The sequence below is a fragment of the Littorina saxatilis genome, linkage group LG8, assembly GCF_037325665.1.
Source record: "Littorina saxatilis isolate snail1 linkage group LG8, US_GU_Lsax_2.0, whole genome shotgun sequence".
Taxonomy (NCBI): Eukaryota; Metazoa; Mollusca; class Gastropoda; order Littorinimorpha; family Littorinidae; genus Littorina; species Littorina saxatilis.
Window position 1 is genome coordinate 61,442,512 of NC_090252.1, and position 12,500 is coordinate 61,455,011.

The following is a 12,500-nucleotide window of genomic DNA, read 5'->3' on the forward strand; positions in this document are numbered from 1 at the left end:
GAAGAAACTGATGCGGAATAGAATGCAATGATGTGTGAGTCTCTAAAGGAAAATGTCATCTAAATGACAATTTGAATGAACTAACTAACTGATCAATTATTAAGCTGAAATGCAATCTCATAGTCTGAACTGAGTCAAATAATGTATGACCGACATTCCAATCAGTGTTTTCATGCAGGGTTCTTACCTGAAACAGACACAAAAAAGCGCTGCTGAGTTTTTTGCAATGTTATACTAAGGTGCAATGTTTGTTTGTTTGTTTATTTGTGTGTGTGTTACTTGTGCAACGAAAGGTTACATACTTTTGACTTCAACTCTCGCTCCTTCCTCTAAACGACTTTCCTTAGCTATCTCGGAACCTTTCGGTAAAGAAACACTGCTGAAAATGATACCATAAATGTTTAGATTGTAATAGTTTGTGCAAATCCGAGAACTAAGTGTATTATTTTGATAAAATTGACCATTGACACTTCTAAGGCAAAAAGGCAAAAATCAAAAACTCTGTTTTCGTTTAAGTTACCATAGGTTTTCATTTCAACGTTTAGGGTTTGTTTGGAAAAACTCGTTTTTGGCTCACGTAAGTGTAGCCTATGCGATGATAAACTTTGTCTGTCTGTGCGTGCGTGCGTGCGTGCGTGCGTGCGTATGTATGTATGTGTGTATGTCTGTGGTAGAAACTTTAACATTTCCGAGTCTATGGATTACGTCAGTCTCGGTCAAAAGTGTTCGACGTGTGTGATAGAAACTATTTGAAGACGTCACATTATGACGTAAGAGGGTTAGACGTCACGCAAAGGAATTACTGAAAGTCTCGGTCATTGTTATTGTGAGCGGGCCGAGACTTCTTGGCAGATCCAGGGTCTCGCTTTCTTGCATAGTTTCACCTATGCTTACTGTGTGTGTGTGTGTGTGTGTGTGTGTGTGTGTGTGTGTGTGTGTGTGTGTGTGTGTGTGTGTGTGTGTGTGTGTGTGTGTGTGTGTGTGTATGTGTGACGGAGTGATTGAGTTTGTGTTACTGTTTGTCGATTTCTTACGTGAGCCTTGAAGGCTTCGCCTCTTGTTTATGTGATGATAATTACCATTGTTTATATGTTCAATGTTTATTACTCTTTTATTTCTCAAGATAGCGCCCCTGTTTTTTTACATTCCGAGCAAAATAATTAAAAGGTATAACTTTCAAAACAGGTGTGTGTATATACAGGTGAGTATCAGGTAAATCATGTATAATAACTGAGCAATGACGAAAGGTCGGCAGTGCGACTTGCATGTTCATTCTCATTTCTGTTTATATGGGCGGTCAACCTATAGACTGGTGCTTGAAAATAAAGCCACCCATTCTTCCTGGCAAGAATACAATACCATGAAGATGTAATAGCCACGCGCTGCCAGATACATTTATCAGTCACGGTGTTGGGTCATTTGCCTTTCAGCCTTCTTGAAACCCCCAACCACCCCCCCTTCAACTGACAATTACCCCGTTGAAAAGTTGCCTACCCCCCCCCCCCCCCCCGCCCCGGGTCCCCTCCGAAATATGCCTCTTAAAACAATTGTTTTGATTCTATTGATTGTGGTTATTGTGTATTTTGCTCATAGGTCTTTACATAATTCAAAAATCAAGTGAAATTTGACCTTTCACACACAGGGGGCGGGGGCAGTTCAACTTAAGCCACCAGTCAAAATGTGGAGTACGTGGAATCTTTATCTGATCGACAAGCCTCAGTAGTGAAACTCATTGGCTTTTCCTGAAAGTTTGTGACACAGGCTAGCATTGAAGACTGAATTAGTCTATCTGAACGAGCATTGCAACTTACCATTCTCAACTTCCGAAATGTTGATTTCGGGGTTGATGGCAGAGTAAATGGAGCGTTGACCAACGTCTGACTGTCGAAGGCTATCGTAAGTGCTTGCTGTGTCTGCAAAATATACAGTCATGTTCCTTCATTTACCTTTATTCTAAGGTTGGGTGTTTAACTAACATGTCCGTCAGGAGGTTGTTCAAGTATTCCGCATGTTGTGATTTGTCTGTCCGATTTCCTGTTTGTTTGAATGATTGGTTTGTTACATGTATTGTCGATCGGTGTTTTACAGACTAGAAACAAAAAGGCGGGAAGAGCTGTGTGTGTGTGGGTGGGAGGGGGCGGAGGGGTGTGTGTGTGTGTGTGTAATTGTGTGTGTCAGTGTGGGTGTGTAATTGTGTGTGTGTGTGAGTGTGTGTGTGTGTGTGTGTATGTATGTGTATGTGTGTGGGTGTGTGTGTGGGTGGGTATGTGTGTGTAATTGTGGGTGGGTGGGTGTGGATGGGTGGGTGTGTGTGTGGGTGGGTGGGCGGGTGTGTGTGGGGGGGTGAGTGTGTGTGTGTGTGCGTGGTGGGTGGGTGTGTGGGGAGGTGGGTATGTGTGTGTGGGGTGGGTGTGTGGGTGGGTGTGTGCGGGGGTGGGTGGGGGTGTGTGGATGAGTGGGTGTGTGTATGTGTGGGTTTGTGTATGTGTGTGTGTGTGTGTGTGGTATATGTCTAGAGGACATGGTGCTTCCATATCACTATTCCCAATATGGAGTAAGGAGAATTATACCAGATCGGGGAGTTAGCCTCATCTCATTTAAGATTGTTTCATATAGACTAGTCTTTGAAACATCATGCGATATTATGATTGTGAAAGATATAAAGACTAATAGTCTAATTTATATTTGTCACAAAGATGTGGGTATGAGATTTGGGTTAGGTAGGCCGTCGTGTTTTTAACTTCCCTAAATATCGAAGTGCGACGCTATGTGGCCGGGGAGCGTTATTCACGGGTTTTGTGCGTTACAGGTGGAACTGGCTTTAGATTGAGATGAGCTGTGTTTATGAACATGAGACATGTAGCTGGGTTTGGTTTGATATCGTCACAACGCTGTAGAGGCTCGACCGAGCAAGGTGTCTAAGCGGGTGTCAAATTTGTCTGGGATAAATTCACTCTTTCAAGAGACGGGTCTCTTAAGGAGTTTCCATGAGGAGTTTCCATGGCGTGTACGAGGCACGGACCTTACACGGAAAAGCGCGGGACGATGGTGGCGAGCAAGGGACCACATCGGCGCAGGATGACTAGACGAAGGAGTCTTCATCGTTACCGGTCGTAGCTGACGACGGTTCTTTTCGCTAATGGCGGAAAGGGTTTCTCGGGGAGAAACGTGAAAGGTGTGTGTTGGCATCTACAATGAGAGTTTCTGGGAATTCATCATTCTATGAGGATTCAGCGACACAAGGAAGTGAAACTGACGACATGCAGTGAGCCGTGATTCGAACTCATGAGTGTCTGTCAGCCCTTATTTTGTGCGTTAATCTATCTTTGAGAAAGTATCTTTATACTATGTATTTACATGCATTGAGTGAATGCTAAAAGATTGTGTGAACTGTGTGTCGAGAAGTTGATTCGTATTGATGTATTTGAAGTAAAGAATTGTGTTGAAATTGGTGAGGAATTAATAAGCCTGTATCCTCCCAAATTCTGTTGTTTAAAGTGTTTGGTGTGAAAAGGGTAGAGACAGTGCAATAGGGCAGAACACGTACATATGAAAGTAATTTCATTTATTTCACACACAAACCACTTCATGACAATATTGTATTTGTAATGTTATCTTAACAAAAGACGACCGGGTAAGAGGCAATATATGTGCTTGTTAACATTAGAACGTGTTAGTTTTATGTGTTTTGTCTTATTGGATGCCCTAAGAGTTTGTATCAAAATGTGTGTTTTTCAAACGTTGACAGGCAGGTTAGACGCGTCGTAGAAACTTTTCAATTGTTATGTATACGCTGTAATGAACAATGAAGTGTTGTTATTATTATCCTTCTCAGACACGTTAATCATTTTTTTTGCGAAAGAGCAAAGACACTTACCATTTTCAACTTCCAAACCGTAACCGTAGTTGACGACAGAGTAAATGGAGCGTTGACCAATGTCGGACTGTCGAAGGTTATCGTATGTGCTTTCTGTGTCTGTAATGTATACATGTTCATTGAATTGCTATCAATCAAAAGTCGGTTGTATAACTGACATGTCAGTCGGTTGGTTGATTTGTTTCAGTAATTGAAGTTTTTGTTTGTTTCATTCTTGGTCGAACGGGCAGTTTGAAAGGTTGGACAGATTGGTTCAGAAAGTAAAAAAGGAGGTGAGAGATGGCTGTGTGTGTGTGTGTTGGGGGGGGGGGGGGCTTTCGGAGATTGGGGAAGATGATGAGTGTAAAACAATGAGTGAGTAGCTCAGCACTGGTGTCACAATACCCATATACGAGTTCACATACGTAAAAGGTTTAGCAAGCAAAAACACATATTTTAGAATGCAGTTTTGCTCAGTCACCTTTTATTTTGGTTTGTATAATACGATCTTAGTTCCAAAATATTACCAAGCTCCCGTTGTGATGACAGAGCTTCGCCATGAATGAAATAATATGTGTATTATCGAAATCATCTTGAAAGGTGTTTCTCACTCATATCCGGTCGACTACTGGATTAGCAAGCTCATAATGCATCTCATTAAACTGTGATTAACGGATAAGCAAATTGATTGAGCTGAGGGGTGCGTGAGAGAAAGAGCGAGCGAGAGAGAGAATGAGAGAGAGAGAGAAAGAGAGAGAGAGAGAGAGAGAGACACAGGGAAAGAAGAAATAGAGAGAGAGAGAGGGAGAGAAAGAATAAATGAGGAAGAGGAAGAGAGAGAATAGCAAAGAGAAAAAAGATTTACAAGAAAACAGAATGACAGATCACAGGCACATATGACACTACCTTCAGATGGGACTTTGGGTTTGTGTGTAGATCTTGCGGCGATTTCCTAAGCCTATTTCAATCTACAAGGCTAATGGAGATTATAACATGTTCAATTATTAACGTACAATGGGTATCCAAAAAGATTTTCTTTGTTTGTGGGCACTGTAAGGCTGTCGTAGTTTGTCGAGTAAGAAAAATTGCGAAAGAGTATAAAAAGAACACTTTGGCAGAACCCCCCAACCCGACTGGCAGAGTCCATAATTATTTCCTGTTTGTACGGACTTTGGTTACGTCATGCTATCTTCGTCATTTCATAGGTCGAAGTTTGTGTGAACTGAACTACTTTTCCGTATTGCGTTTACATTTAACAAACCCAAAAGACATAAGGCCAAAATAAAATAGGTCTGTTTACGGTAACATAGGCCAAAAAAATAGGGTCGGTAGGTCGGGATTTTTTTTTCCTTTTTTTTTCCAAAAAACTATATTTTTACGTTATTTTGCAAAAAAAACCAAAAGATTTTGTTGTTTTTTTTTCTCCCCCAAATGCAAAAAAAAAAGTCTAGGGTCGCGCGAAAAAAATAGGGTCTGTCGGGTTACCGTAAACAGACCTTTTTTTTTTTGGCCTAATTGGACATAATAATATTTGATCATATTATTTGGTCATATTTTCACAAAGCTTCTGTTATTGACCCTTTCTCTTTTTAAAATTGCATGACAAAGTCTTGGAAAAGGCGTTCTGTAATCTGGCCGAACAATAGCTGTCTTGCCCGGATTCAGCAACAGATGACAAATTCGTGGTCACTCTGAATCTGAAGTTTGTTTTGCGGAAAGGCAACTAGCATTCTGGCTAAAAAGGTCAAGTGTTTGCTGGAAGACTTGACCATTCTATTTCATAAAATGGTAGGAACAACATAAATTAATGTTGGAATCCTGTTTACATTATTTTCAAGTTTCATATGTAACATTGCCATTTTCGCCTTTTGATAGTTGTACTTGTCAGGAACGTGATTTTACCTGTCGGGTCATCGATCGGCCGCCAATATTATTTAATCTTGACGGTGCAATAAGGGTTAGGAGACATCTGCCTCTACCCGAATCCTCGAAACTAGCGTCTAATACCAGGGGGACAGTCAGATAAACAGTGTGCTGAGATGTTTACCATGTTCTTCAGTGGAGTTGTTACTGTTCTGTTGTTGCTGTCGTTTTCGCACTTTAAAGACGACTACGACGACAGTGATAAGGACCACTACACCCACACTCCCTCCAGTGGCACCAGCAACGATAGGCAATGGGAATAAGTCGACGTCTAGGTGAGAAAGAAAAACACATAGACAACATGAGGTTTAATCTGTACAATAAATAAATTGGTTAGTTTTATACCAAAATTATACTTTAAGAAAGGCCGCTGAACTAGGACTTCAAAATACAATTTGATACAATTTGATGTTTCCATTTTGCCAGGGATGCTCATGTAATTTGCTTCTTACAGGTGGCATCCCTGCTGGAGGACAATGTTTTGCATTTGGCCTTAAATATGGACTGACAGGCTGGGCAGTATAGTTGGTGGTCATGAATTATGGGGGAAAACCGTGACCTTTCTTTTAAAACCATATCATTGCACAATTACTGCATCCGAAGATTACAGTTACAGTTTGAAACCTTTAGTAAATTTGACAAAATACTAGAATTGTCTTCCGTTTTGACCTTTTAATTTCAGTTATGATTATTATCTTGCACACTGCTATTGGTAAACATACACAATAATCCACTGGCAACAGACTGGATGTTATGGTTTTGTCAGAGCGCAACGTTATGAACAGTCACCCGTGGTCATTTTTACATTTAGTCAAGTTTTGACTAAATGTTTTAACATAGAGGGGGAATCGAGACGAGGGTCGTGGTTTATGTGTGTGTGTGTGTGTGTGGGTGGGTGTGTGTGTGTGTGTCTGTGTGTGTGTGTGTGTGTGTGTGTGTGTGTGTGTGTGTGTCTGTGTGTCTGTGTGTCTGTCTGTGCGTGTGTGTGTGTAGAGCGATTCAGACCAAACTACTGAACCGATCTTTATGAAATTTGACATTAGAGTTCCTGGGAATGATATCCCCGGACGTTTTTTTCTTTTTTTCGATAAATACTTTTGATGACGTCATATCCGGCTTTTTGTAAACGTTGAGGCGGCACCTTCACACCCTCATTTTTCAATCAAATTGATTGACATTTTTGTAAAGCAATCTTCCACGAAGGCCGGACTTCGGTATTGCACTTCAGCTTGGTGGCTTAAAAATCAATTAATGACTTTGGTCATTAAATACATAAATACATTTACAATTTCATAGAAAACAAAATAATGCGTAATATAATAGGCGATACATGAAAACAGAACAGATCTTGGGACGGTGGACAAGCTGACAGGCTTGAACTAAAACAGCACCAAATAATCGTCCAATACTTTTGCTTACAGTTACATTTAAACATAGCAAACATTTGCAGTATGACCTAAGCAAACCACAATTCTGCCTGTGCATATCATGACTCACATGCAACGTTGAGGACTATGTGTGAGATGTTGTTATTTGGCTATTTATCCATTTACTTTGTGGAATACAATGGCGTGTTTGCTTGATCAAAATTAAAACTTTTTTTTTCTCTGACTAAACAAGATATATGTAGATCTTTCCAACTGCAAAAAAACATAATGTATGAACTGCTCCACTAATTTGTTACAGCCGACTGTTTTTAAGCCATGTTTTGCCAGCAAATGTCAGCCAGTACAAGTGCCTGATTGTTCAATAACCAGTCAGAGCGTTCTGTCAATGTGTTTTTGAGAGCTGGCGGTGATTTATATATTCGTAAAGTTCAAGTGACCCCCTTTCCCTTGAGTGGACTACAATTACAATTTCCCACAAACAAAGACACAACACGTGATCATAATCCAAACAACACAAACAAATTAAATCACTCTTACCAGGAAGCTTAAAAGTGCCCCTTGAGCGCAACTCCGGAAGTCCAGAATTAGAGACGAAGCAGACGACTTCCGTTTTGTCGCGTAGTGTTTCCTGTGTGATGATACATGTGCTGCTCTGTGGTGTGCCATCGACGGATTGACATGGCAGGTTCCAAGTAAAATTGGCTGAAGGATAAACTTCATCAGATGTGCAGGTGAACGACTCATGTTGTTGGGGATCTGTCCTGTTTGAGAGTCTGGTCACGTTTGTAGTTGTGGGTCCATCTGGAAATAAAGTGTAAACATTTTGTGTTCATGCTTTTGTCTTTGTTTAATATCAATTGTTCTTCTTCCATAAAGATCATCTTTCACCGCTTTCTTTAGGGTTGAAAGTAAAATCTGAAAAATGTAATATTTTTTTTATATAAAACGATCCAAATTTACATTCATCTTATTGTACATCATTTTCTGATTCCAAAAACATATAAATATGTTATATTTGGATTAAAAACAAGCTCTGAAAATTAAATATATAAAAATTATTATCAAAATTAAATTTCCGAAATCGATTTAAAAACTATTTCATCTTATTCCTTGTCGGTTCCTGATTCCAAAAACATATAGATATGATATGTTTGGAGTAAAAACACGCTCAGAAAGTTAAAACGAAGAGAGGTACAGAAAAGCGTGCTATGCACCACAGCGAAACCACTACCGCGCTGAACAGGCTCGTCAGTTTCACTCCGTTATGCACAAGCGGCGGACTACGGTCATTGTGAAAAAATGCAGTGCGTTCAGTTTCATTCTGTGAGTTCCACAGCTTGACTAAATGTAATAATTTCGCCTTACGCGACTTGTTTCACGATAATCTGGGTCACATCCCTACTGTATTGTATCATGCATAATCGGCTGAAAAGGTAAGCTTCTCTACGGAGAAGGATGTCCTTGGCGATACATGCAACTTTTTTTTATATTATTGGTAAAACAATATTTTGCACACAACGTCGGAAGTTAAATTCACACATACACACACTTACACACACATACACACACACACACACACACACACACACACACACACACACACACACACACACACACACACACACACACACACACACACACACACACACACACACACACATACAAAAAATGAAGATTATTTTTCGATGATATTATTTACTATTTAAAATCAGAGAAAAGTGTTGTTTCCATCAGCATCAAATAAGAGCATTTAACACACACCACAAAACACTAAATGAAAGTCGCTGCAAATGCCAGCTTAATGGAATCAACTGAAAAAAGTGCGAATTTTGATACGAATAGCTTTAAAAAGCAGGTATACTCAGTACACATCTAGACACAATAAAACATATTGTAATAGCTGTACAGACTGAAATGTATTTGTGAAACTGAATAGGGCTACCCATGAATATATTCCTGACCTGAATATATTCCTGGAATACTATCGTCAATGAACACACAAAATAAGTAGAGATGTATTGTGAACTATATCATTTTCTTCTTCTCCTTCTTCTGCGTTCGTGGGCTGAAACTCCCACGTACAATCGTGTGTTTGCACGAGTGGATTTGTACGTGTATGATCCCGCCATTTAAGCAGCTATACGCTGCTTTCGGAGAAAGCATGTTGGGTATTTTCGTGTTTCTATAACCCACCGAACTCTGACATGGATTACAGGATCTTTTCCTCGCCCACTTGATCTTGTGCTTGCGTGTACACATGAAGGGGGATAGGCATTAGCACGTCTGCACATAAGTTGACCTGGGAGATCGGAAAAATCTCCACCTTAACCCACCAGGCGCGGCCGGGATTCGAACCCACGACCTTAGGCTTTGGAGGCCGGCGTCTTACCACCATGCCATTGCGCCCGTCTGACTATATCATCTAAGTTGTACGGGTTGTATACAGCGCACGAAGAATTCGATATGCAGATTGTGATGTTTAAAACGCAGATTTGATGCTTAAAATGCAAAATTCCATATTTTAAACACAACGTGCCATGTAATGCACAATGCCGAGAACTCGAAAAAATATGATGGTTAAATTAGAAAAAGCTAAATACAAAATGCGTTTCCGCTACGGTTGTGCCAAACCTACACTAAGGGCGAATGAATGGGTAGCCAACATCGAAAAAAAACCTTTTAAACACCTTGAAGCGCCCTTAAAGCACAGTAAGACGCTGTAAAATTACTCAGCGCTAAAACGCTTTATGGATGTTTCGTCTTCGAGAGTTGATTGATAAGAATGCAGTCAACCCCTCTTAACTCGTGATTTCGTTATGAATATCCCTCCTGAATGCGTGGTACGGTAGCGAATTGTGCATTGTTTGCCTGTCAACTGATGACAGCACACGAAGGAGAAGAAAGCAGCGGAACGTAGAAAAGAAAAAGAAGAATCACAAACGTCGTTTATTTATAGTCTCGGACGACGGAGACCCAATTGTGCAGAGTTCACGAAGTATACTTTTTCAGTATACTTTTGTACCCACATTTTCTAAAACGACCTGACAACTCGAACTCGAACTCGAACTCGAAAACTTTATTACCGAGGGATGATAGCATTAGGTCCATTGGCATAATTATGGTTCTTTCTTACAGCTAGTCCCTACTATAATACACACATTTCTTTCTTTATTTGGTGTTTAACGTCGTTTTCAACCACGAAGGGTTATATCGCGACACATGAAGCGAAGAACAAGTATGAAGAATAAAAAAAGAAATCAAATAAAACACAATCATGAAGGGAAAAATATAACAAACATGAGTGTGCTTGTGGAAGCATACTATACACTTTCTCTTTTAGCCACCCTCACACACACTCGCACAAATTGTACACCGACTTAGTCGTTAGAGAGGTGCTTTCAGAGCTGTCTTTTAAAAGAAGATAATGACAGACATGACCTAATATTTACAGGTAGTGAATTCCAAAGGAACGCACCAGAATAAGAAAAACTAGTTTTAAACAAATCGATGCGGGGCCTTGGCAAGGCAAGATTATTTCGAGTGTTTAAATAATATGACGGAGATGATTTGAAGAGTTGTATAAGATATGTTGGGGCGTCCTTATAGACGACTTTATACATAAATGAACATTTATTATACAAAAGCTGCTTCTTTAAGCTTTACATCCCAATACTTTTCATCTTTTCCTTTGTAGAAAGAGATGGACTGGGCAGAACTAGTTTAGCAGCTCTACGCTGGAGCGAGTTCAGCTTCTTCAAGTGAACTTCACTACACCCGTCCCACACAATGGAAGCATAACCAATATGGGGTTTTATGTGGGCATTGTAAAATAGTTTTCTTGTGTCTAGATTAATAATGCTTTGTAACTTTGACAAAAGAAACAGGTTTTTAGCAATTTGTTTGCAGATTCCATTGATGTGGGGAGTTGCTTTAGTGTTCCAGGTACCACGAAAACCACAAATAGCAAACAGAAAATACATTCACAAAACATTTTACCCTAGGCTTATGAAGAGGCTTGTAGTCCAATCGCTGAATGAAAGTTTAGTTTAATTAATTCTGCCTGGTAGAATGTTATTTGTTCTTCTTTTTTCTTCATTTTTTATAAGGAGATCAGACTTCTTTTTTTTCCCATCAGCGGGTACTATTTCGGAAGGGTTTTTATTTGTATTGTGATGTCGCCTACTGTAAACTTATAACCCTTTCACTCGCTCTCTTTCTTGATAACTTTCTTTCTCTTCCGTCTGCGTGCTTGTTTGGAATTTGTTATACAATATGTTTTTTCAGTTACACGCAAAATGGACATTGTTTTTTATACTGGACATTCTTTTTCCTTTTACAATTACTTCTCTCTCTCTCTCTCTCTCCCTCTCTCTCTCCCTCTCTCTCTCTCTCTCCCTCTCTCTCTCCCTCTCTCTCTCTCCCTCTCTTTCTCTCTCTCCCTCTGTCTCTCCCTCTGTCTCTCTCTCTCCCTCTCTCTCTCTCTCTCTCTTTCCCTCTCTTTCTCTCCCTCCCCCTCTCTCTCTCCCTCTCTTTCTCTCTCTCCCTCTCTCCCTCTCTCTTTCCCTCTCTCACTCTCTCACTCTCTCTTTCTCTCTCTTTCTCTCTCCCTCTCTCTCTCTCTCCCTCTCCCTCTCTCCCTCTCTCTCCCTCTATCCCTTTCCCCCCTCTGTCTCTTTCACTCTTCCTATTCGCGCCCTCCCTCTCTATTCCTTCCCTCCCCCTCTCTCCCCCTCTCTCTCCCCCCCCTCCCCCCCCCCCCATCCATATATCCCCCTCTCTCTCTCCCTCATCCCCCCTCTCTCTCCCTCAGTCTCCTCTTGCTCACCCTCTCTCTCTCTCCCTACATGCCCCGCCCCCTCTCTCTATTCCCCTCTCACCTCTCACTCTCTGTCTAAAGTGTACTGCACCGTTAATGGAAAATAGTCGTTCACTCGCAGATTGACATTATTTTGTTTGGCGTTCTACCAAGAAGAAACTGTAAACGCCTGGTAGAATGTTGTAATTCTTCAAACAAGCAGCCAACTGACGCATTGTTGATTTGACACAAATTCTCGGCGTGGCAATAGTCTTCAATCACCAATGTAAGAATGTCATCTGGCATCAGCTCTTGTGTATTTCTCAGACAACTTCCTATATTCCTTGATTTTTGCAGACTTTCTAGGTATGCAGTAATTTCACTTGGATTCTGCTGTTGCGCACTCTCCAAACAAGCAGTTTAATTATATTCCGATGAGTTTTTCTGAAATGTTAGGTTTGACAACAGGCTTCGATGTAACAATTCCACCTGGTATCCATTCACAAACAATGTATCTATATTCTGTGCGCTTTGCATA

At 40.6% G+C, this 12,500-nt stretch overlaps 2 protein-coding genes and 1 long non-coding RNA gene across 3 annotated transcripts in view; all 3 read right to left on the bottom strand.

The window, feature by feature from the left end:
• LOC138974021 (uncharacterized) overlaps nt 1-12,500 on the bottom strand; it is a 35,031-nt gene that overhangs the window by 5,187 nt on the left and 17,344 nt on the right. The gene's annotated exons all lie outside the window — the stretch shown is intronic.
• On the bottom strand, nt 7-6,122 carry LOC138974025 (uncharacterized). The gene is made up of 4 exons (XR_011458271.1): nt 5,904-6,122; nt 3,878-3,976; nt 1,812-1,913; nt 7-187 (listed from the first exon to the last, which is right to left on the bottom strand). It is a non-coding gene; the product is annotated as an uncharacterized lncRNA (long non-coding RNA).
• LOC138972430 (uncharacterized) overlaps nt 12,029-12,500 on the bottom strand; it is a 3,198-nt gene continuing 2,726 nt past the window's right edge. Inside the window, exon 2 of the mRNA XM_070345086.1 lies at nt 12,029-12,500. This exon is cut by the window's right edge and continues 1,141 nt beyond it. The gene's annotated coding sequence lies outside the window, so the exon portion shown is untranslated.